Raw genomic sequence first — 26109 nt, forward strand, 5'->3', positions numbered from 1 at the left:
GTGTGCGTGCGGAGCCCACCGGGGAACCAAGCTGGGGGCATGGAGCTGGGGGATGTTTTGCCCGCTGGTTCTCGGAGATTCATGAAGAGGCACCATCAGCCTCCGGCAAGGCGCGGGAGTTTGCGGGAAAGCCGTCCCAGGCTGGTAAAGCGGATGCACGGTGCTATAGGTGCGGCCCTCGCTGCCGGAGAGCGGGGAGAAGAGAGGCCGCTTGCCCTTCTCAGCCCCTGTGTGGCCAAATGAAGAAAGAATTTCTCACATGCTCTTTCTCACGGTCACATGATGTGAAAAATCGTTAAAAAACCTGAAAAGAGTATCCGGCAGAGCATTAAACCGATGGAAAAAGACTTGGCGCTGTCATTTTTATCCATCTTAGGACATTAGGTAACAGGACCGTTTTGAAAAAGCATCGAAATGTGCCGAATAACTAAACCAAATGCTCTTGCCTATTAGTTTAATATTTTCCCTCTGTGACTATTTCACTAATTTCTCCTCCAATGAAAATTGCCTCCCAAAAGCAGGCGGGGAGGCCGTTCGGCGGGCCTGCTCCCGCTAGGAAAATGGCAATGCTGACACCTACCGTCGGCAGCGCTCCGGCACCGCCCGCAGCCGGCCCGCCGCGCCCGGGCCCCGGCCCTGGCCTCGGCCCTGGGCCCGGCCTGCCTGGCCTGCGGGGCCTGCGGGGCCTGCCGGGCCTGCGGAGCCTGCCGGGCCCGCCGCCGGGCCGGGGGCAAGCACCCCCACCCGTCAGCTGAGGAAGCGTTACCCGTGCCCTGATGGGCCGGCCCGGGGGACGACCTGAAGGGCAGAGGCGTAGAGGAGGGCGTATCGCACCGATCGCATTTTTGTCTTTCCAAAGGTACGTGCGTCGTGGGCGAAGGTGCCTTCAAAATATACCTACTCAGTGCAGGTCAACTTTCTTTAGGAGACCCACAGGACTTTTACACATTCATTCTCTCCCTTTTCTAGATTTATTTTCTCTGTGAAGCTTTACACTGGTCCTTTCACCCAATTAGCACTGAAATCTTTTGTCGTCACGGTGCAGATAGGAAACATGTTTCATTTCCTGCAGCAAGAAAGAATAAACTGCCCCAAGAAAGCCTTAAAGATTACAAATGAAGCTTGTGACGGTGTTTGTGCCTCTGCTGCGGCGTTTGGACGCGGCGTCTCTAATAGCGTTTAGGTGACGTTCAGGAGCCCCGTGTTGGGTACGTGCTAGGAACCATCGACGGGGGGAGGAATAAGACCAAATGCAATACTGAGAGACGCTGGCAATTAATAGGAACAGAGAAACGGTGTATGGCCGTGCATACGTTACGGAGGATAAGCAGAATCCACCGTTTCCACGCACGGCAAAGCAAGCAAAGTAGCTTTTTCAAAAAGTTGCAAAAGTTTATTATAAGATGAGTTATTCCTAATTACATTTTTTAAGAGTGCCCTTACTGGAGCATTCCCAATTATAAGCACTTAATTTATTTATAAACTGGTACTACAGCCATTCCCGCTAGCATCTCCTCGACACATGATGCACGACAAGCAGCTATTGTTGCAAAGTACAACTGAAATGATCCTGCCATTTCTGACGTATCTCATCAAAAGTCACTTGAAAATAACAGAAGCTTGGGGCTTGTTTTTCCTCTCACATCTTTATCAATATTCAGAGCTAGTATGCGAGAGGCCCAGCTGTGGTGCATTGGCATGAAACTATGTAAGATCAACACCTGATGAGCATTTTAACTATAATACAAGGTGTATTTAAGCAGGGGTGATGGGTTTGGTGGGACTCTGGGGAGGAAGGCAGCAGCTGGGCTGGTTGGAAATTGTCTAGTGAAAGACTTCATCAAGAAGAGCAACTCCTCAGGCAGGTTGGTAATGGTGGGGCTCTCTGGTATGCTGGAGAGCTTGAGCCAATCCCCTGTGTTGCTCAATTTCAGCTTAAATCTCTTTCCTGCTTCCTTTGGTGTTGGCTAATCTGGAGGAGCAATGTTTCTTTTCCCTACTTCAACAATATTGTGTTCTCAATCAGAAAGGGGGACCTCAAAAAAAAGCTCTGTTTTTGCAAGATAGAAAAATGGTATCTTACTGAGCTGTTCTCTACCCTAGTATTTATGTTGCAACACCATCTGCCTCCTGCAACATATTTGCTGTGTATATGTACCCCAGAGAGCTGTTTGCTTGGTGGATGGATGCAGGAAGACCAGTGAGGCCATGGTGCTGCCTCTATCCCAGTTGTCTCTTTGTGGTTAGCTCAGATTTTCTCTTTGCAGGGGGCTCGCATCTCCCTCCTGCACAAGAGTGTAATGTCTCCTGTGATGATGTTCATTTGTCTTAGGGAAACATTTGCAGACCCTCACTGGGGTGGAGGAGTTCATGCTCTGGGCGCTGAGCACAGAAGAGCTCCCAGGTAAGCGGCAGGGAGGGAGGAGGAGGAAGGACTGCGTGAGCCAGCAAGGTGAGGTCTGGCACTCTGTGGGATCCTGGTGGCCAGGATCCACCTGGCCACCACTCAGGAATGAGCTAACACATGGTCACCTTGGCTGAAGCTCCTTGGGGAAAGAAGGGGGTTTGGACAGTTTCCAGGTACCTGCAGCCCAGGAGGTCCTACCTACAATCCAGAGACTAGGGGCTGTGTGGAAGAGCTACTTTGAGGGAGATGCAGTCCTTTCCAACACAATAATAAAATAAAACCTAGCTGCCTCTAAATGGGAAGAGGAAGAAAGCCTGGAGAGCAATGCTCTTCTGCCCCAAGTCGGAGTATTCAGCCCTACCTGCGTGCCAGGGTGCTAAAACCAGTGGTGTATCAGCAGGGTGGAGACAATGTGGTGCTGGCCCAGGGCTGGCTGCTCTCACTTGGGTATCTCATGGGTTTTGGGCACCTTCTAACTTTACTAACATGTAGGGAGAGGTAGGGGAAAGTATTTCAAAGCAATGATATAATCCCACTCTCTTTTTTTCAGCGTATGAGGTAATGAACATCTTTAGTGCTTAAAGGTGCTGTGAGAAGCTGCAGGGCATGTGTGAATGCCAACGTTTTATGGAAGGGGTGGTTTTACTGCCAGCAGACTTTAAAAAAAAAAAATCCCTGCAGTTTATATTAATAAGACTGGATGTTATTGCATGTCAGGAGTTATTGTGATTTATAAAGTACTTCTTACTTGGTGTGTAATGAAAACACTTGGCTCTCAGTCCCAGTCGCTAACGGGAGATGATAGTAGCTTTATCTGCAATAGCCAACTTGACCTGGAACCTTCTATCATTTTTAATGATATTTTACTGCTGCCTTTTGCTTTCACCCAAGCTTAGGGTAGCCTCAACTTTCCTAATGTGAATAAATAATAGAATCCTTTTTTATAAAAGAAGGAATTTCAGAAAAAAGGGAGGCAACTGCACTGCTTGGTATTAATGCCCCAAACGGCACTGCTCCACGAGTGCAGATCCTCATTGTGCAAAGCTGTGGAGTTGGTCCTTTAATAACATGCTCTGCTTGCTGTTCCCAAGCCTCTCATTCAGGACTATTATTCTTCTGTTGAGAATTTGACACCTATTAAAGATGCCAAAAATATAACAGGGGGAAAGGGGTGGAGATGGGTGTAAGTAGATGGATGGGTCCAGAGCTAAATAATTGTTCCCAAGTGTGCTTCTTTGAAAAAACACCCTGTATTTAACACCAAAAGTGTATTACTGCGAAATAGCTGTGAGTGGGGAAAAGACCCTTTCAGAAGGGGACTCCTCAGGACCATGCTGGAGTATTCTTTGCCCCAAAAGCATGTGCATATATGTAAATTTTAAAAAGCAAGAGAACTGACATGCACAGGGCTGCCTTTGCTACTCCCCTGTTCAGCTGTTCTTTAAATGATTAGGTAAGCTATGGGTATAGCTTTAACTGGGGATCGCTAGCCCTGCAAAGGCAGGGCTGGCCCCTAAGATAACGCCTTCCCTTGTTGGCTCCTACCATGATAATGCAACCCAGTATAAAACTTTCTACCTGTGCATCATCTTTGCAACATGAGCTGTTTCAGTGTAGTCCTATGGCATCCCTAGGGTTAGAGCATGTGGGAATTACTGGGGAGGCTGAGAAGAGCTCAGCAAACTCCCCGAGTGGGGAAAGGTGTCGGAAATAGCTCCCGCCTGAGCAAAGCCCCAGTGCACACTAATACTGCACTTTCCCTCCATCTAGCTGCAGGGAAAGTTTTATTTAAAAAAACAAAATTAGAAGTAGCTAATGCATCCCGCTGGTCTAAATCACATAGTTGTATAGGTTGGAAAAGACCTTTAAGATCGAGTCCAACTGTCAAATGCAACAAGGCTTGTGCCCCCCCCGGGAGCAGCAGGAAAGCTGGGCACAGAGGCCCCCTTCTCCTGCAGAGCTGCGTTTCCTTGCTGCATGTGGATGCAGGGCTGCAGGAACAGGGGAACCCCTGCCCTTGCCTGTCCTGCTGTGCCTGCGAGAAGCCTGGTCCACCTGGCAGGGAACCAGCAAAAAAGCATCATGCTTGGGCTGCTTGTAAGTTGGATGCTGGAAACAAGTACAATATAACTCTCTTCCAGGAGCGGGAAAAAGAGCTTCCTACCTGGGGGACTGAAAAATCTCATAAATACCCAGAAATGTGGTCATTTTTTGGCAGGGAAGATGGGTGATGTCACCTGATCTGCTTTGGACCTCTTGTCTTGTCCCTGAGCAAGGCTGGCTCCATCCAGCCCCACTTGGCGTGGAAAAAGCTCCCATCAGCCTCCCACGGAATTTCTACACTTGTAAAACCCCATGTGCTACTTCACCAGCAGCTGGGACATGTGATAGGGCCAAATCAAGAAGCTGGAAAAACCTAGGTGAAAGGAATTGCTACTAGATATCTTGTCACTGTACCTGGCAATCCAGTCTTTTAGGCTGTGCTTATTTTATAACTAAATGCAAGACTAGGTCCAAGGCAGAAATAGGATGTAAAAGGAGAATAAAGATAAAATACACTTAACTTTAGGCGATGAATGCCATCTTCCTTTGAGATGGGATGGTGCATCAGGAAAATGGCAAGGGATAGTCTTCTATAGAATCACTGTAGCAGCCGTGAGAGCCAAGTACAAGGGATGGTACAATTACCTGAGAAAATGGCAAATATTTTACAGGCAGCCTCCCTCTGAAATGCGGGTGGAGAATGACCACAGATGCTTACAGGAGACTTAATTGTCCTTGCCAGCAAGGCTCATTATCCATACATAAACATATGTGCTGCTGCTTAACAGCAAAGTGCATTTTTTCAAGAGAATATTTTAAATCTGAACTGCTTGAGTGTCAAATTAGTTGAGTCTGGCTTCGTTTTAATTACCCCAGCCATTGGATTGTGCGGGAGCATGAGGGATGTGCTACTTCTGTAGTCAGAAGAAGAAATGTTTGCAAAATGACTACCTATAAAACATTGCTCCGTCATTCAGCGTTGCCACAGGAGCGATGTCGGAGGTCAGCAATGAGTCTTAATGTGTCTTTCAGTGGGTCTTTGCTCAGGGCCTCAGCCAGGGTTACCTTTTTAAGAGGTTTCTGCCTCTCATTGATTGAAACTATGTAAAGTGGGAGCTGCACCTTGGGTCTGTTGCCCTACACCTCCTGCAGTCTCTTGTATCAGAGCAGGCAGGTGGAGAACACAGCCAGGTTAGACTAATAACTTTATTAATCCTCGTTCTGCATTTGTGTAAGGCACTGGAGAGCCTGATCCCAGGGAAGCAGGCGATTTCCTGCAGGTATTTAACAAGGTGTGGCAGGAAAATGGGGAGAGGGCAGCAGCTCTGGAGGCAGAATTGCTAACAAAGTGGTTTTCTCTCCTCAGGCTCCATTTAGAACCACCTCGCTAGTGATGAAGATGAGGCCCAGGTACTTCAAAGCATGTGTAATGTTAGGAGTGGGCTCAAAGAGCAGCCTTTGAAGTGTGAATTGAAGAATAGTGGGTTGGGCATGGGATGAGTGGGGAGAGCATCCTGACAAGTGGAACAGGTTGGGTGAAAGGAGGGAGGGAGGTTGTTTTTTTTTTTTTTTTTGCCAAGCTAGCATATCGATGTTAACCAGGAGACCTGTTTGCATCTCTTCAGCTTGGTCAGATTTTTCAAATAATAAAGTTAACTGTGGCAGTAATCAAGCTGCTGGATATTGTAATGGGTGAAGTATAATTGAAACATGCCAGAACACAGCTGCTGTCAGATGGTGCTCGATGAACGAGAGGCTTGTCATGGGCTGGTGCTCACTCCCCCCTTCTCATGGGCAGGAGTGAACAAAACCCATTTCAGCAAGTGAGCTGGGCTTGGCTGGGCATGACACCCCAAGCTTGCAGAGCTTGGGCAATCCTGTACTTCACAGAAAATTAAATAAAATCACCAGGGTTATTTTGCATGTCCCCCCGTCCTTTCTGCAGCTCAGCAGTGCAAAGGGATGCTGCTAACACCCAACCTCTGCTGTCTCCCCACAGCCTGAGCATGGCATTTCTAAAGCACAATTTGTGATTTTATTTTTTTTTTTATTTCCTAGGACTGAAAAAGATGCTCAGGACAGCACAGCTGCCTGTCAGGGCAAGATGCATCCTTGCATGGGTTTCTCCCATGAGCGGATGGCAGATTTTACAAGCATGTTGTTGGGGTGTCTTACTTTTTCTGATAGCCAACTGATTACATTTGAATGTGGATTTTGGGGGATGATGAAAGCCAAAGCTACAACACTGTAAGCCTTTAAAAAGTCTGTCTGTCCTTGCACTGTAAACTTAGCAGAAAAAGCTCTGAGTGTGCGGGAATGGAAACCCAATGCCTGCAGCAAGTCTCAGCTCATACTGTTTGCGAATAAAGGTTAATAATGTTTGAAACTCTTAACTCAGGGTTCAGTCTGCTATCCTTAGGCAAAAAAAGCTTTAAGAATTAATTCAGGATTTCCCTTGTCAGAGCAAGGCCCTGAACTGAGGATCTGCAGCTCCTGAGTGCTGCTTCCAAAATCTCAAGCTGCTTGGTATTCCTCGTATCAAAATCAGGAGGGGAAATATGAGTGATGGCTGTTCCTTCTAAATTGGTACTGAAACAGGGAGTCCTGCCTGCTTGTATCAAATAAAACATCATCTTGGCAGGGCTGCTGTTTGATGAGCAGTTCAGGCTATAGCCGGTGTCAGACTCCATGCGCAGCAGGAAAACAAGTAGCATGCTTTGTCCCATCTCTTACCAAGAACAGCAAACCAATATGTACAATCAAGCCCAGGCATTAAAAAAAACCCACCCACAACAAAGCCAAAGTATAACTGACCAAGCAGCAAGAGATTAAAAGCCAGAAAAAGGCATTACAGTCCACCATAATCCCCACCTCTCTTCTTGCCAATGTTTCAGTGGTTAGGGTGCTCATTCTCTCTTTTCCCAGCTGAAGGTGCTCAGTGTTCACTTTTTTCTACCTCCCTTGCTACCAGGAGCTTTTCCTCTCAGAAAAGGAGACTTCTAACTCTAATGGGACATCTAGAAAACAAGGTGATGTCCCAAGACTGAGGCAGAAGTCACAAGCAATGCTAACATATTGAACAAAACAGGCACGAAACAAAACAGACAATTAAAAGAACACCCAACGTATTTATATCTCCCTTCTCATTAGTAAGACCTAAAAAAAGGCGCAAACCCACAAAAGAAAATCCTCTAGTGAATATGGGGTGTGAATAGCAAGCGTATCTGAGCCCCACGGGCTGTTCCTGCTCCTGGGGGGGGAGCGATGACTGCAGCCCCACGGCTCGAAGGAGCTTGGGGGGACAAGAGGGGACACAGGACTGGGGGAGCACGTGAGGACGAGGGCTGCTAGCAACATCGTGCCCTTGTTCGGATTCCAAAACCCCCAGTGCTTGGCTTTTCCCCTGTATTCAAAAGTTAGGACCCAAATCCTGCAGAAACTGTCAGTGGTTTTAAAGAAAAGCACCCCAAGCCAGGTTTTTTCATTGATCTGCTTTTGTTTTCCTTCTGGGTTTTTAAGCCCGGTAAGTGTTGCTGAATCAGGGTTTTCCATAACTGTGAGAGCTACAAATTTGCCTCTGGAAAACTATGAAATCACTTGGGGTGCTGACAAAAAGTCTGGTGACGGAGCAGCTCTGGGATTTGGCTGCAGCTGAAGGCGGTCACATTAACAGCTTTCAATTACCATCAGCTACAACCTGAGGTCTGGGGCTTGTTAAGGTAGGAGTATTTTTGGTTTAAAAGCCTCCTGCACCCCACTTAAGAGTGCCCTGAGTGAAGGGGGGAGAAGTTGGAGCTCTTAGCCATGTGGGGTTGTGAAGCTGCTTGGTGAGTCCTGTTGCATTTATCCTTTGGGGAATCTGGAGGTCTGTTCTCCAGCTGCTCCTCTGTGCCTGAAATGGTTTTGCAGGCTTGGTCCTGGGTATAGCTGGTGGCTGCTGCCCACAGCGCGTGGGGTCTGTCTCTTACAGAGTGGCCTGAGTCCCAACTTGGTCCTCCAGGAGTGAGCAGAGTATAAATAAGGATGATAACATTCCTTGTTTGTCCTAGTTTGGCTTGTTCTCTTACCTTGCTTGCTTGTAAAGAGACAACTTGCCCCATGTGCCCAGCTTTCTGCAGCAGAGCGCTCGCAGAGCCTAATCTCAGCCCGGTCACAGTCTGGGTAGAAAAGCCTCACTTGTGCTCACAAGGTCATAAATCTTCCCCAGTCCCACACTGGACTGATCGTCCTTCTGAGGAGCTTGCTCGGAGCCTCTGAAATCGCTGGAGCCTCCCACTGTGTGTAGATCAAAGGGAGCAGCTCTCTGTGGTAAAGGTAGGAGCTATCAGGATGCCAATAAATAAATTGGATTTCTGGCCAAACTGTCAGAGCTTGTGTCCGAACATAGGGTGGGTGACAGCCTGGCACTATTATTATTATGGAAGATACCGTATCTGAGATGATATCCCCCTGACCCTGTTCTTCCAGGTGCTATACACACCAAGAAAGTCTCTGCCTTGAAGATTTTACTGCTTGAGCAGGGTTACGTGGGGAGGAAGGGAATTGCTCCGGGTTACATGACAGCTCGGGGCAGAGCTAAGGATAGATATGGGCTTTGCCAGTTGTCCTAGCAGAGCTCGCATGCAGCTCCTGCAACAGGAGCAGGCTGGCAGCTCTCATATTGCCTGTGCAGGGGAGGGACATCTTGTAAAAATAGTCAACGGTTTCTCTTTTCACCTATTCTTGCTCACTTTCCTATTTCCCAGGGGACTTCTCCTGAGAATACTGATGCTGTAGTGTTTGTGCACGTGGAGCAGGCTTCCTCCAACGTTTGGTCTCATCCCACCGAACCCATCTCGTGTGTCGGCTGCTTCCCCTGCTCTCCTCCTGCGTGCCTTGCTGGGGAGCACGGGCTGCAGCCTCCTCCGGCTTTGCTGCCTGAAAGGGCTCTGCCAAAGTTTCACAAGCAAATTTGCTGCCATCAAGGTTTTCTTTGTTTTCCCTTAGCTGAATTATTGTGAAAATTCAAATTTAGCAAGAGAAGAGCCTCAAAAGTGTCGGCTTCTGTGCTCAGGGGGAGAGATTGCTGCTTCTTTTAAGGTTTTCCTAAAAAGTGCATGTTGCAGAAGGGAAACCCGTGCAAGCGAGGCAGGCAGCTGGCAAAGCAGCGGCCTGCTTGGCTCCTCCTTGCCGTTTTCGGGATGCTCAGGTGCTGTTTCAGGGCACAGCGATGAGCTTTCCATTGCCAGAAAGGCTGCTCTGTGTGGGTGACTACTTTATTTTCTTTCCTTTTTTCTTCCCCCCGCCCCAGCCAGAGCCTCGGCACAACTTCTGGATCTCCTACGTTGCCATCTGACTGCAGCACGTGCCTCGCGCGGCGCTTGGCACCCGCAGGAGGGCATCCGGGCACGGCTTTAGCGAGGAACCGGGAAGCCTCTGCGCCGCGCTAGGGATGCGCTGCAGCCCCGGGTTGACGTGGGTGATATCTCTCCTGGGGCTTTTTGCCCCGATGCCCTAACAGGGAGCTCCTTCTGCAGAGGAGAGAGCAGGCAAAGGAAAGCCAAAATTCAGGCTTCTGCAAGATGTACTGTATATTAGCTAGCTTGCTCTCAGTGACTTGGGGGATATCGGCATCGTTTTACCTCTTGCTTATTTTTGAGACCAGGCAGAACGCCTTCCTTATTTTATCATTGCAATTGCATAACATGCATCACTTCCCTTCCTCCCTTAAAGAACTTGCTTTAGAAATCATCACCTCTTCTTTTTCTCTTTCATGTAATGGCAAAAGGAGGCTCTTTCATTACTGAAATGTACTCGATGGTTAACTGTATGCATGTGTACCTCTGAATTTGCTCAGAGGGCTGTGATAATCCCCAGATCTGCTGCAAAAGCCAGCCTGGTCTCCCCATCCTCTCTCCTCTGGGCAGCGTGTGACAGCCTGAAGTTTAAATAGGTGAGGAAGGCTGGGGGATCTCAGGGGTGGGCCATTAGGACATTTAAATGTTTCTCCTAAATGCTAGGAAGGGCCTCAGTAGGGGAAAAAAAAAATAGGATGCTTAATTAACTGACCAAGATAATTAATACAGGCCCAGCTTCAGGCCCGCAGGGAGCGTACCGGAGTCAATGGGAAGAGCCACGTGAGGTTCGGCAGACGTTAACCCCGTGCTTTGCCTGCTGAATTGGCGCTGGGATGGGGACGCGCGTGGGGTGTAAAGCCCTGGTTAAAGGATCCTGCGAGCTTGGGGGAGACTGATTGGGTTTAATGCCCCATGCCCCTGGCCTGTGGACCCAGCTGTTAAATAACAGCGGTAAAGCTATCCCCCTGCTCCGTCGGTGAGGCCAGGAGAAGCGTAGTGGACTAATGGCTTTTATAGCCAACATATTAGGAAGAAGCCATCCCAACTCTTTTAGAGCATCAGGGCTTAGGGGATTTTCTGCTCCTGGCCCGAAGAGGCTTCCTGCACGGGGCAGAGCCTGTTCCTGCCCGACCCCGGCACGCCTGGGGCGGTGGATGGGGATGCTGAGCTTCTGCGGGTGCCTTTGGGGAAAACGCTGCCAGGCTTGGGATCTGCCAAGCCTTCCCTGTGGGTAGACTGGAGGTGAAAAACAAGCGGGTTTGTTCCACACTGAACATGCCCACGTCTTGTCACACAAATGTGCAGCACAGATGAAAACAAAAAACAAGCTACAGATGGACACTGGCAACCTGTCGCTAAGCACAAGCCTCTAAATTCAAAATAAACATAATGCAGCAGCTAGCGTCTTCTGAATGGGATCTACTGAATTCCCATTGCAGATATTGTAACGTCCTGATCGTCATTTGCAACCGGGACTTAATTTCACCCCAAATTTTGTCAGCGTGTAAAAAAACTTCCTTGGATGGGTATAAATTCTTATATTTGTTATTGGTGCCGCAGCGGAGTGTCTGAGTCCCGGTGAGGTATAGGGCCCCTGGGGAACTGCAGCAAGCTTGCTCAGAAGAAACTCCTGAAGATGACTGGAGCTGTCCTGAGACTCGCGGATGCTGCTTGGGTCACCCCTGCGAGGTGTCTCTAATCGTAGAAAGCACTAATAACAAAGGCACCGCAACCTCCACGGGCAGTTCATCTGTTCCCGTGCCTCTGTCCCCCGCCACTGGAAAGTTTTTCCTTCGTGCCTCTCCTAGCCCTCCTTCGCTGCAGCTGGCACCTCTTGCTTGCCCTGCCCTGTGCTGCACAAGCCCAGGAGAGGAGGCAGCTCTCCCCAGCAGGTCTGGCAGGCTGCACGCAACAGAAGTAGCCAAAGGAAACCATGCAGACGTTGTTCTTGACGTATATAAAACTGTCCTGGCTAAACGGGGTCATTTCTGGAGGGCGGGAGCCAAGAGCGGCCCGGAGAGGCGGCGGCAAAGGCATTTTTCTAGAGCTGCAGCTCCTCTGGGCTGGCTCCCATGCAAAACTTTTTCTGGAGGCACTTAAGAGGCTTTAACTTAAGCTGCTCGCGATGTGCCAAGGCTTTCTTCTCCTACCCAAGGAGATAAGAGCAGCTGCGCTTGGCCGGACCCGAGCTCCCTCTCGCCCGGTATTTTGTCTTTGGCTGAGATCAGAGGTGGTGGTGAGGAGGGGAAGGCGGGCGCTTCCCTCCCCTAACCTCCTCGCCAGCCTCGCGCCGCGTGGCTGTGGCTCCCGGGGCACCGAAAAACCCCGTGCCCGCCTCTCCCTGGAAGGGGGTCCCGATCAGGCACGGGGAAATCAAGGGCCAAAGTGCAGAGAAAGGTTTGTTGTTGACTGTGGTGGAGCCCCTGCAAAGTTCTCTGAGCTCCGAGTAATTAATCACGGAGCACGTGTATTTGTGTGTGTGCCCAGAGTAATTAACTGAAGTGAAACACATGTATTTCCAATCTTACATGCTGTGGTTAAGATAGAAATGAAGATGACCGTCAAATTGAATTATTTCTGTATTAGCAAGGCTCAGGGACATCTCTACAGCTACGTAATGAATTTTAATTGTGCATATGATTGATTCCTGTCAGGGTTTCAAGTGAGATACTGCATCTGTATCCCACGAGGAAGACCGTAACTATTAGCGTATAGGAAGGTATATGGAGAGTGAAGATTTGGGGACCTATTTTCCTTTCATGTTTGAAAATTTTCAAGCTGATGAAAACAGAGAAGCTCCTTCCAAGAATATCCCTCTTCCCCGACGGACTGAAAAAAAGGATCTCTGCACATCAATATACAGCTTGGATTTACACAAAAAGAGAACTGAAAACAGAATTGATGCTCTGGTCCTGCAAGTATTCTCTCAAATGTCACAACTGACACCAGCCGCTCCATGGTGAACATCTGGGAGGTCCTCGCATCTCACTCCAATTCATGTTCCCCTCACTTTGATTAGTTGGGGTTTATTACCCCGTATCTGCTCCTCGAGGTGCTGTGCGGCCTCCGGGTACGTCGAGGAGCTTCTCGGTACGCGGACGTGCGCGCAGAGAGCGAGGCACAGCACAGGGAGGACTTCTACAGCCGCAGAAGCACTTTGCTCTCTTCTTCTCTCTGCCGTGATGTTGCTGATAAACCTGGACAAAGACGGCAGCAGCTTGACGACTTTCCGCGTCGTTCCTCCCTCTCTGCGGCACCACGCGGGGATGCTCTGCGATATACGTCGGACAAAAGTTATTCGTGGTTAAGCTGGTGGAGGAGACGCACACGTGAGGGCAACACAATTCCAGACGGGGTCGGGCAACTCCAGCAGAGCGAGGCAAGTCCTCTGCGCTGCGTCTCCCTGTGTCGTGAAGCAGGTATAGCCCTTCTGTGAGACACGCAGTTTTTAGTTATCCGCATAGTAATTTAACATAAAACATTTTTCAAAGGGCTAAGCGTTAAAGCACAAAGCAGAGTTACAAATATAACCTTTATCATTACCATTGTGGGGAAAATATTTCCATTGTCTTAGCTTTCGTTTGCTGATGAAATACCATCTAGTGGCATCGGAAAAAAAAAAAAAACCCAAACTATGCTATGTTTTAATTGCAGCCTGGCTTTTGATCAGATGTGTATTTTGGAAAAAAAAAAAAAAAAAAAAAAAAGAGGTGGAGGGAGAGAAATGTGGCTTTGTGTGTATTCTGTGTTACATTATTATTCAGTAAGCCCTAAATCACAAAAGCTCCTACGGGAAGATTCATTATCGCATTAAGCACGAGATAGGGAGGGGATGCCTTGCCGGCAGCCGCAGACAACGTGTTGCTGTTTCACTTTGTTTGGGTTGGTCCCCCCTCCCCTTTGGGGGCCGCGTGCTCTAGAGAAACAGTTTAAGACACAGTTGGATGGAAAAAGAAAAAAAAAAAAAGAAAAAAAAAAAAAAAAAGAAGAAAGGCAGAAAGAGGCAAGTGACCGCAGTGCAAAGCGCTGCTTCGGCAGGCTGGAGGTTTCTAACGGCTTCCCTCCGACTTCAAACGCCTCCCCAGCCTGCAGCGAGCCCTCGCCGAGCACCTTTGCAGCCTGATAAGCATCGCCAGCGAGAGACGCCGCGGGTCCCGGCCTCGCCCCGCAGGCACCTCCTCGTCCCCCCGAGGAGCTGGGCTCTCCAGCCCCGCGCCAGGGACTTCCACCGGCTGTACTTCTCTGCGATGCTGGTTTTCCCCCCCCCGTGTTTTCTTCTCCCGCCCTCTGAAAGCTTTTCTCGCTTTCCGTGGGGCGATGGGGAGGGCGATGGCCCGGCTCCGTCGGGGAAAGGACCTTCTGGAAAGAACCAAAACTATTTGCAGAGCACCCGGATCTCCGTGTTGCAAGTAACAGGGAAATGAAAGCATTTTCTTCCCCGAATCGCTGATTTACAGTGGCTCCGCTTGCGGGTGACCGATCTGAGCCAGCAGCGGGGAAAAAAAGAGCCAAGATTTTGGAAAACGCTCAACACCTGTCTTCTGACAGGAGGCAGGCTGCGGGTGCATCGTACGGGGTGCTCACTAACAAATAGCCTGGCAAGCAGGGCTTTTTTTTAAAAAAAAAAAAAAAAAGTGTAGGCCATGTTCTCAAAGCGACGATACATTTAAAAAAAAAAAAAAACAAAAAGGATATTAAAGCCCATTTATTCTGCTTTGAAAACTAAAATCCATGCGATGGAGGCCTCGCCTGGATTGTTCTTTTGGTTACAAAACCCCGTTCTTCCTGCGAGGGAATTCCGCAGTTTCAAGACTGACTGGTTCCCTAATTTGTGTCTTTAAAAAAAAAAAACAAAACCAAAGATACATCGCTTGTGTGTTACATTTTATTGATGTTACTGTAAAATACATATTTGCTTGCATTCCTAATTGGGGAAGCACAGATGGCAGTGGCTTCTGCTAGAGTGATATGCTCTTTAAAGTATCTGGTAACATTACGACGAAGTATAGTCATTAAAATGAGCGTCTGCCTGTGCCGCAGGAGTTTTGTTCTCGGGAGCAAGGCGCTCTCCTGGTTTAAGGAGGGAGGGCTTGGTTTAACCCGTCCCTGGGCTGGTACCTGGCGTGGCGGGGTAAATCCGGCGCGGGGGGATAAATCCGGCGCGGGGGGATAAATCCGGCGCAGTTCACCCGAGCACGAAACCGCTCGCTTGAGGGCAAATGGATCCTTTCTGCATGGAGGCGTTCGTAAGGGGGTGATGTGCCCGCAGGGTCTGGAGCTGGTAGAAGTCATGGGTAAATTTATTTTGGTGTCGTGTTCCCTGCGGGCAGCGCGAGCGATGAAAGGGGAGCTAAGGAGCAGCGGCCGCCTCCTTGGCAATGCGTTGGTGCTCACGCCGTCTTGAGGACTTGGCCCTTGGAAGGGTAGCGCTGCTTTGAAAGAAAAAATGAGAAAGAAAGCGAAAAAGGTAGCGTTGGGCGCAGGTCGTTCATCTTCTTCAGAAGGCTGTTTTAATTCTCTCTTCTCATCCAAATCAAGCTGTCACGAGCAACCGCAGAGCAAGTGAGCAGCATTTTGCAGAGCGCTTGCAATGTGTTGGCAGCTAGCAGCGAGCGCGCGCTGGGAGGGAGGGCGAAGCTCTCTCAGTCATTTCGGTCTAGAAGCAGTTTTGCGAGGAAGCTGCCGCTGGGTATCCTATGCTCTTTGATACGCTCCTCTCCCCCGCCGCAGCTCCCTGCCCCAGAAAGCTCGCCGCAACCAGGGCCTTTCACCACCGACACCTCAGCCACCTCTGGTTTGGGGACAGCTCGGCGTACGCCCGTGCCCTTACGCCTTCCCTCACGTTAGGAGGGTTAAAATACTAACAGCTCGTCAGGAGCTGGAGTTTCATTAACTTTCTGTTTTGAGAGGCTCCGCTCCAGCCGTGCGTTCGCGTGCGTACCTGGCGTTACCGGTTTTGCAGTCTCCGGTGAGACTGATCGCGTGCTCGGCTTCTTGCAAAGTCCCCGTCCCCATCGGCCGGGGTGTTTTTGGGGACCTTCCCGAGCCTTGGCGGAGCTGTGCGGGTCGGGGGGGGACGGCAGAGCCCCCTCCCACAGCCCGGCCGCCGGCAGGCGTTATGAGACACACGGAGCCATCAGCTCCTTGGGTTTTAATTAGAAGCCTTAACTATGCAGCTCGCAGAGCTGTGCAGTTACGAGGGCCTCCGGATTGTGGTTTGCTGCGGAAATTAAGGCTGGCTGGTAAAAATCCAGGCCTTTGGGACAAGAGGGAGCGAGCAGCGTGATGGCAAGGTATGGAAAGCATATGTCCCCTGCCTGCCTGCTCTGCTTTCTTTTGCTGGAGTGGAAAAGGTTGCTATAGGATGGTATACGATGGCTATAGGGTCATTATACACCTTCTAACGGCAAGATTGCCCTTCATTCAGTTGTGGCAGGATTGAAGGAGCCGTAGGGAATGCCATGGATGTAAATACGTCTCGTTGTTTAACACAAAGTGTGATTTACTGACGAGTTGGGGTTTTTTTCCCCCTACTACTTGTGGGTTGAATTTAGTAGGTGTGTGAGGACTTGGGGGAGAGGGAGAAAAGCCCCAGGGAAGGGTCCAAAAAGGTCCAAATGGTCCAAAATGGCAGTTTGGGGATCCAAACCATTCATCAAACCCATGCGTCAGGAGGTGGAACTGGGGCCTGTGACCCAGATGCCACTTGCCGATGATCTTATTGATGTAGCCAGCTTTCTTCAGCAACTCTGGAAGCAGCAATTCAGAACCTGGGATTCCTCCTGCTGTATCCTGTGGCGTGTGTGCATTCCTGGCGTGTGCGTTCGTGGTGTAAAAACCATTCCTCGCTGGGAGACGGCCCGTCAACAGTGCTGCCCTTGACGGAGAACAGAGGGGGTCGGCAGTGTAAAGATCCAGGAGAATCCCTTACGGCATCACGCCCTCCCGTTGGACGCGTTTCCAGCGCCCGGGACTGGGGAAGGTGGGCCAGCTGACCCGCTCTAAGCTTCATACGAGCTGTCGATGCGCTGCTAAGAGAGAGGCAGCCGGGGAAGAAGATGCCTGCGGCTCCCCGAGAAGATGCTCGCCCAGGCAGCATCCCCCGTGGGGCACCGGCACCTTGCTGGAAGGACGGGGGACTTCGGGGGAGCGCTCGCCCAGGCAGCGGCGAAGCGCGTTTCACGCGGAGCAGGTAAGCGGCCATAGATGCACGCGCAGCGCTGGTTTCGTCTGAGGTACCGATACGCCTGCAGCCAGGGGCTGCGCGGGGAGGAGGGTGGGAGAGAGGGGGGCGAGGTACCAGCTGCGTTATTAAGCCCAAGCCCGATCCCGAACCCTTTGAAGTCAATAGAAAAATTATCCTCGACTTTGATACGCTTCGGATTGGGCCTTTTAAGTCACGTGAAAGACGTTCGTGTTATTAAAACAACAGCGGAAGATCACTGTCGGTTACATCTGCCTTTATTTTTTAATGGCAATGGTAGGTTTAGCCTTGGGCACTATCTGAGACTCATAAATAACCCATGTCAAGTGTAACACACCTACTGAACAGCCACAGAAGACAGAGGACTTGGCTGTTTATCTCCCTGCATTTTTCAGTAACGAGCCACTCGTACGTTAGGAGGGGTAGATGTCCTCTAGCATTCATTAATAAAGCATCCTTAAACAGCCAGGCTTCTCCTTGCTCATGCAGGGCTAATGCGATAAATATCTTCTTTCCACACTCTCCTGACAACTGAAAGACAGGAATGCGGTCTAACTTACAACGTCAGCTGTGCAAGAATATTACAGGACTTATTTCTTGTACGCACGTGTCACGGCTAGGTACGGCACCCGCTTGCTGCCAGGAGAGCGAGGCAAAGCAAAGGCTTCCTGAAAAAGCATTCCCAGTACAGCACTGGCGTCAGCCCCCATGGTTACGGGACGGTGTGAAACCCCACGGGAAACCCAGGGTCGCGCCTAAACTTCATTCCATAGGCGCCCGCGTGGATGTGCTGTGCAAGCCCCAGCCCGCTCGGTCGGCGGGCGCAGCTGCTGAAGGTCAGATGCCACCGTCAAAATACCTTTGGGACCACCAGTCGCTGTCAGGAGTCAAAGCGGGCCTAAGCTCTCTGCACCTCTTCATCGCTGCTTTCATCCAGTCTTTGGGTTTCTACTGCCCAATGGTTCACTCCAGCAGCAAGGCCTTATGTAAATACGTATCACTGTCCACACTGATAATGTATAGGTACCAGCCATGCGGCCATTGACCTACGGCACCGGCGCGTCCCACAGCAGCCGGGGAGAAGCATTGGTTTAATTCAGGCAGCGCAGAATCACACCGGAGACTCAATTTAGACCATCACATCACCTGCAGCACGCCAGTCCTTGAAAACCCTACAGGTGTGTGAGCTTGCATTGGGTTTTTTGCTTAACTAACGTGTTTTATTTACTGCCACCTCTTTCCAAGCGTGCGGGCATCTTGTCCGAGCCCTCCCGTTTTCGGAGAGGAGAAGGGGACAGACTCGGCTGCTGTGAGTGCTGTGCATAGATATTTTTTTTCTCCTTTTTTTTTTTCCTCTCTCTTCCCACCTCTGCCACCTGCTAATGACCGAGGAGGGCTATACCATTCCTGAACGGCCCAGTAGCTCTGGGGCTGATGTTGCTGGGGGCTGACTCCTGTTTTATTCTGTCGATTTAACAGTGAGGCAAAGCCAGGGCTTCCCGTTTAGGACACCTAAGATATTTCGTGGGGAACAGGTCTGCAGCAAGCTGTGTTCACAGTAAAAACAGCGGGATTACTGCGGACGCCTGGTCTAGAGCAGTCTGAAACGCTGATCCAAAGAGGGTTTGTTTCTAAGCTATTTAACCCCTTACCAGAAGAAAAAAGGAGGTCAACCATGAAAGGGAATTTAATAAATGCAGCTCATACATAAATATTTGCTTCTGCTCCCAAGTGCCTGATTCCTCTAGTTCCTCTCGTTAAAGAAGAATCCCCATGGGACACTCAAGTTTAAAAATGTTTCTGTTTCCGAAGCTTTTTAAAGACCTTACGTCCATACAGCCTGCATTGCTGTGGGGCAGGGAGAGGGCCCGAAGGGACCGGCATATGCAGAAGCAGCTGTTCAACAGCCCCCCTCCTCCCTGGTAGGGGTGCGGAGCAGACCCCCCTCCCTCCAAAAAGTTGTTACCCGTCTTCTTCCCCTCCCTGTACCCTGACCTGGCAGCAGGCTGAGGTCTGCAAGGCTCTCCCCTTGTCGGGAGCAGATCCACCCTATCCTCAGGGCAGCAAAATTCAAGGAGGAGCGCAGTGAAAGAGCATCTCCGGAGCTGCGAGCCCATTTCCAGGCCGCCCTGCCGCGGAAAGGGCGAGCCGCAGGACAGAGCTGGGGACGCCAGCAGCTCTTCCCTCTGCCGCGCTTTCCTGCGTAGGAACCGGGCTACAGGAGCCGACACGGGATGGAGCAGGCAGGGCTCCAGGCAGGAGGCTGCCTTTGGGGAGCGTGAATTAATCCCCCTCCTTAACCCCTGTTTAAATGGTCACGGGCTGGAGGGTATTTTGAAAGAAGCTGAAAGGCAGACATTTCGCTGCCTTATCCCTGTGGCTTTGGATTTGCAAAGGGCTTTGAGTACGCAGAAAGATTTTTACTCCGCGGGGGCAATGTGTTCTCAGCGGTCTCCTTTTCTTACACTGTCTTTTCATCTCCCTGGTCCCTTTCTCCCCGTCGCTGAGCCATGTCTTCCCTGAAACAAAAGCCTCCCTAAAAAAAAAAAGACAGTTCAAGCACTCAGCCTGTGTTTTCCTCGCCGAGATTCGGACATGCAAGCGACAGTCCTTCTCAGCACAAACCTTAGAGAAAAAGTGTTAATTGCCGAAGATTTGGGGTTTGGTTTTGCTAACCACAAATGCAAGTGGAAACAGCCTCATAGGATACGGTTGCGCTGAAAGCTGGCAGGTGTTAAATAGCACACCCAGGGCTTCGGCATCCTCCGGCTCCGCAGCTTTGTGGTGGTTTCTGACTAATAGGCACCAACTTCATTTTTACCTTTGAGGAGCCTTGGCAGATACTCACCGCACCCCCTCTTTCCCCCGGGGCTCAAGCCGCACTAAGTGAAAACCTTAGTTAAAGCCTCGGAGGCATAGCCCGTCCCACAAACCAAGGCATCAAACCGGGCTGCTACACCCGTGTTTAAAAGCAGCTTTCCACTCTCTTGCATGTGGGCAGAAACCCCGAGTCCTAATGACATCTATATGAAACTGCCTCTTTCATGTCGAGCAGTTTCCACCCAAGACACTGAACTGAAATTTTATTTTGACGTACGAGGTGTACCTGAGGTTAGTTTCTTCTAGGCCAGGAGATGGGTGCTTCCAACCATCGAGAAGCAACCACGAGATGGTTGCTTCCACTTTCAGAAAACAGATCTTGCTCAAAGACCATTTAAACATCTCCCTTCTCCCCCCAACCTCCTCTTTCCACCTCCTGATCTTTTTCACAGGTAGGAACAAAAGGGTTTTTGCTGACTTGCTGTATTTCTAGCACCAGATGCCGCAGTGGGACGCCCGCACGCGTGCCAGTTGGGAGAGCCAAAGCCTGGACCTGCTTTGGTTTTACCGAACGGGGCCGTTGGCTCTAGCGCACACTCGATCCCGTGTCTAGACTTCACACATTTATGATCCTCCGCATGCAACAGGGCTTTTTTAGTACAAGAAGTTGGTTATTGGGCTTTGCAAGATCGGGAACGCTCTAAGTTTCCCTTTTAACTTCTAAAAAAAAAAAATGGGGCAGCCAGGAAGCTCCTGATTTTGCCAAACCTCACAGCGTTTCTGCTTATATGAAGAGGGTTTTAAATGAGAGCTTTTTCTAGCCCTCGTGCTTCCAGCCGAAAGGCTGAACGCGGGACCTGCGTGCGTGCCGAAAGCCCAAACAGGAGTGCTAGCAAGGACCAGGACCACAAGCTGAAGATGCATTTTCAGGTGGGTGAAGGAAGAACCAGCTCTCCCCAGCCCTGGCGATTCAGGGCGCTGGTAGTCCAAACGCGATCAAACCAGCGTTGAATCTAGGACAACTCTGTTGGGTAGAGGTCACCTCGTCCCCCCGGCGCGTTGCAGAGGAGACGTGGCCGAGGGTCTCCGAGCAGAGGCAACGCCAGCGCGCAGGCCGTGGTGCCACGAGTAAGGAAGGGGCTGTGCGCTCCTTCTGCCTGTCTCAGATACGAAAACGGCTCCTTAAATGCAGCTTTTCCCGTTCAGAGCCTCATCCTGCCCCGTACGTCTCATCTCCTCGCCCTTGCCCCTGCACACCTGCCTCTCTGGTTGGGGAGCTTCCTTCCTCTGCCCGTGGAAGCTGCCCGCACGCCGTGCTGGGGCCAGGGGACACCCAGCCGCACGGCAGCTCCCTTCCTCCACCAGCCCCCAACCCCCTGGGTGCCCCGGCAGCGTTTTGGCCGGGTTTGACGGAGGGGTAACCGCCGCCAGAACAAGCAGCGCCCTCAGTTTTCGTGACTGGGAGCAGGTGGGGAGAGGGGAGGCACCCAGGTGGGTGTCCGCTCTCTGCCAGCACAGCTGGAGCCCACAGCTGGCAAGCGGGGCCACAGCTTGCCCTGCCCTCCAATGGAAGCGGCTCTTCCGTGCAGAGAAACCTTTTTTGGGGGAAAGAGCGAGAAATGAAGGAAGCACAAGAAATACACGGAGGCTGGGAGGGGGCGATGAGGGGGTGGCGTAGCCAGAGCACGACTCCCTCCTCCTCCCTGCCTGCCCTCCCTTGTGCCCCTTCGATGCCGCAGCGCTCGACCCCCTCCTCGGGGGTGTCGGAGCCCGAACCCCGCGGGTATTTTGGGCATCTCGGACCCCCCCGTGGCCTCCCCCTGACCGTGGGGACGCGCGGTACCTCTCGGGGCTGCCTGTACCTGAGTCCAGCAGTAGGTGATTAAGCATCCCCACTGCGTGGCCCAGCCAAATTCATCCTCGAAACAAAATTAGAGTCTTGCAATGCCACGGGAGGGGAAGAGGTGAAGGCGAGTATTTTGCAGGGGGTGTTCGTACGGCGTTTTTGCGTTGGTAAGATTTTCTTATTATTTTATAAAACTCAAAACTGAGAAGTGGATTTTATCAAAATGTCCCTTCTTGCACACCTGGTAAGAGGGAGGAAAGGAGATTTTTTTTTATTTTTTTTTTTTTTTTTAACCTGCAGAACGCACAGGAATTAAAACATCTCTGCAGATCTTAAAATCCTGATTACTCCTGCATTCACTCAGAAGCTGACGATGGGCAGAGTTTAATTTTAAAGCCCTCGTTCTGCGGCTTTGAAACAAACACTCTCTTCCTTCTGATAAATGATGAAAGTACCAGCAATTTATTTTTTAAAGCAAAAGATCACAGGAATTTCTGAGCTCCACGCCCCGACTCAGATATAAATTTGTCCTTGCTGAGGTGATACTCTGTACTTTAACCATCGTCTACCTCCCACCCTAGCGACACAGGGAACAAAAAGGTGTTGCCCCGAAATAATATACGTAGTGACAAAAAAAGTGTAGCTTTAGTAAAGTTTTCCTGATGCGCTTGATGGACCAATTTCCAGTGGTGACTTTGTGGCATTGATCCCAGTAACAGTGAATTTGGTTTTTCAGGTTTTTTTTGTGTGTGCTTTGGCTTTTAAAAAAGTTATTACAAGCAATGTTATGGACAAACTTGAAGGTATAAGATTTTATTCTTCCTCTGCCACCACAGATAATGAAGTTTTATCAACTCCCTTTTATTATAGTAATCTAAAACTGTATCCTGTAATAGGGTCATAAAAATGTAATGAAACTCAATGCTGTATGAATAAAAAAAAAGAGAGAAAGAGAGGCTTTAGGGTGGACAAACGGCGAACAAAAGGGAATCCAAGTAGCTCAGGTGTCTCTAGTCCGGAGCCTCAGCAAACGATGCTCCTCCATCCTCATCTCCGTGCCGGCACGTAGCCGGGCACTCTTGCTCAATTCCCATTAGTGCGGTTTTGCCCCGGGTTTAAACTTTACCATACCCAAACTGATGTGCTGAAATGCAGCCCTGATCTTGATGATTTTGGGGTTTTTTTCCTACCGTTTAAACCCTTTCTGGTATGTTCTGCGGGGACTTTTAATGTATTGTTTCATCGCACACTTAAAACGAAGGGGATGTTAATTACTCTGACGCCAGGAAAAGCGTGCATGCTGCCTAACTGACATTCACCGGTGCATTTCAAAGAGCAGCTGTATATTACTATAGCGTGGCAGTTACATTAGCTCTGCGCAATGACAATAGGAAAAACTGATAATAAACATCAAACTCATCTGCCTTTTACCACAGAAAAAAAAGAAAGTTCGAGTGTAGCGGAAAGTTTTGGGGGTTGTTTTGTAAATTACCCCTCTCTTTCCTGCTCTGAAACCTTTGGCCGGGGAAAGTTTTCAGGCTGGAGAAGAGAGCGGGCAGCCCACGTGCTCCTTAATTCTGGTTTTGCAAGGGCTGCTTGCGGCCCTGCCTCCCTCTTGCGCGGGGGTTTTACCGGGATACGTTGAGAGGACGGTGAAGAGTTTGGGAAGGAGGGATGCCCTACACGGATGGCTCTGGAGAGCACTAGGAGCTAAGTTAGGGGAAAGACGCCGAGCGTGTCTTGCTGTGGAAGGGTTCAAAGAGATTCCCTGCAAACGCGTGCAGCTGCAAAGGCACCTTCTGCGGCGCAATGTTTTCTCATCTGCTCTCGATCCGTCAACAATGCACACCTGAAAATAGCTGTCATTAATTTCGGGTAGCCAGCCTATTGTAAACGATAGGAGGCATTCCCTCCCTGGGCAGTAGCCCATATTAGACAAAATATGGTAACCTGGCCTGTTATCAAAATACGATAACATGGCCTTTGCCATGCCAAAATTGGCTTCTAGCGCTCTAAAACAAATAGGTGCACGTAGGGGTAGGAGGTGATATGTCACTTTGGTTTTCTTCCTGGCAAACATAAAAATGGCCAGAAATATTATAGTTCCTTTTGCGTAAGGCCGGTTGATGAGAACCACTCACGCTCGGCAACGTGAACCTCAGTTTGTGCACGGGGGTAAAATACGCAGAGAAAAAAAATGATCTGGAATGCCTGATATTTGTGACTGGGGCCTTGGTTTCATTTGTTAAATATCGTGGCAAGAAATCATTGAATATTGGAAACTTGATCAGAATAAGGCAAATAATGTTATTCCTTAGTTATTCTCCATGTGTTTTCCTTTCACAGAGCTTTTGCTGGGGACTTCTTGTTTCCGTCCTCTCTTCGGTCTGTTGCCATGCCTGCAGGTATGGACTAAAAGCAAGAATAAAGATTAAAACTAGCGGAAAAATTTTAATCAAAAGATTTTTAACAGAAAATTTGAATTTTAACTAAAAAAACTTGACAGTGAAATTCACTGTGCTGTTTTTTTCTTGAGAAAACCGAAGACCCCAAATCCAGAAATATGTTTCCAAAAGTAGAAAACTTAAGTTTGGGGTGGACATTTTTCAAGTTTGACTGGCAGAAATGAAAATGGAGGAAAAAAACCCAACAGTTTGGGGTTTTGATGGAAAACATTCCACCAAATTGCACATTTTTCTATCTGTTGAGGTAAATTGTAAAGGATGGGTCTTCAGGTACAATGAACTTGCATAGCTTTTTTTTTTTTTTTTCTGTTTCTCCTATTCGGAACTAATGATCTTGACAAATTTATAGTAATTTGTACTAAATTCCAGCTTTCCCCTATTTTTTTGATCTTACGATGCACGGTGTAGGTTGTGGCCCAAAAGGACTAATGTGATATTGAGAGTGATGTGATAGAAATTTTATTCTTCATCTACATAGGTTTTCCTTTAGGTATATCACAGGTGGGCTTCCCCCCCCCCCCCCCCCCCTTTATTTTAGTGAAAATGGAGAACATCGTGGTGAAAAGGGAAGCTTTAAAAATAACGTGTGATCTGGAAGCGTGAGTGCATAAATTATCAGAGCCAACTTTTGAAATATGCATTTGCAAGTGTTACAATCAGACACATTTCTGAAAGTAAACTGTAGTGGTTGTAAGATAAATGGCTCCCCAGAGGAAAGCAATAAATAGTACAGCCACACGCTCACTACACCTCGGCTGTGTATTCCCATTATTTATGAAAAGGTAGAAAGCGAGCTACAATTCCAGAAAACCCTTTGATCAGTGTATGTATTTTTCAAATACCTTTAAAAATAGTATTAAAAACCCCAAAACCGAAAAGTCATTGAAAGACTGGAAATTGGCTATGGATTTTGAATAGGCATGAAGGGCAAAAAATTGGGATGAGTACGCAATTTCCCTTGAAACCTCTCCCTGATATCCATGATACTGCAAAAAAATATTAGACCACTGGAAACCAACTTTTTTTCTGCACCTTATTTTGCCCTTTCTTTCTCTGTCTTTGCTTCTCGTATATGTGGATTATAACATCTTTGAGCCTTTTGTTCTGTGATGGCCACGGGAGACTCTTACAGAAAATATTAAGTACTGTTACCATTAATGTGCGTGTGTGTGTGTATTTTAGGTTGGAAGGGACACCTCTGGAGCTCATCTAATTCAACCTCCTGATGAAAAAAAAAGGGCTAACTTCAAATGAAGATATTGGTTTAAGTGCTTTGTTGGATTGAGACCTAAACCTGAAAACGGAAAGGAAAAAGTCTGCATGTTTCATGCAGCTGAAAGGAAGGCTGAAAGACCAGGAAAAAAAAAAAACCAACCACATCTGCAGTTCTTAGTTATCAAAGTGAAAAAACAAGCAGTTGTCTCACAACAGAAGCATAGCTGGTAAAATCATGGAAATACTGGTTGTGAGTCTATAAACAAGTTTGCGTCGAAGACACTGTTAAAACTGGCTCTTGGGATTTCCTCCCTGAATTCACATCACTTATAGAAAGTGTCTGGATTGCAAGTCTAGACTGGATGTCTGGATCTCTATAGATTTTGAGACCTCTCGGTGAAGGTATGGGAAGTCAGAAGGGCTGTTAGCCCTTGACTTTTTTCAGGGTTTCAGTGTCTTGAAGTTCTTCTCGTTTTATACCGAACCCTCAGCCAACAAGTAAGCGTATATAAACATATGGTAACGTATGGGGTATGTGATTAGTCTTTACCCAGCAGCACAAACTTGCTGGGTGCCGTCTCCATCCCTGTATGATCCCAGTGAAATATACTGATAGATGACTTTGAAGGGTCTCCACGTTGTCTCTCTCGGAGGGATTTCTCAGCATCCAAACCTTCAAATGTGTCTGTGTCAGTCTGCAAAGGGCTCCGGCCTGCGTTTCGGAAGTGTCCTCGAATCATTTGTCGGTATGTAGGAAAGACTACCGTTTCCGT

The 26109-nt window shown here is 49.1% G+C and overlaps 1 long non-coding RNA gene across 1 annotated transcript; it reads left to right on the forward strand.

The window, feature by feature from the left end:
• Positions 1-659: 659 nt before the first annotated feature.
• Positions 660-26109, forward strand: LOC142414770 (uncharacterized). The gene is made up of 3 exons (XR_012777207.1): positions 660-859; positions 24003-24061; positions 25304-26109. It is a non-coding gene; the product is annotated as an uncharacterized LOC142414770 (long non-coding RNA).

This window comes from Mycteria americana, chromosome 9, assembly GCF_035582795.1.
Source record: "Mycteria americana isolate JAX WOST 10 ecotype Jacksonville Zoo and Gardens chromosome 9, USCA_MyAme_1.0, whole genome shotgun sequence".
NCBI classification, from domain to species: Eukaryota; Metazoa; Chordata; class Aves; order Ciconiiformes; family Ciconiidae; genus Mycteria; species Mycteria americana.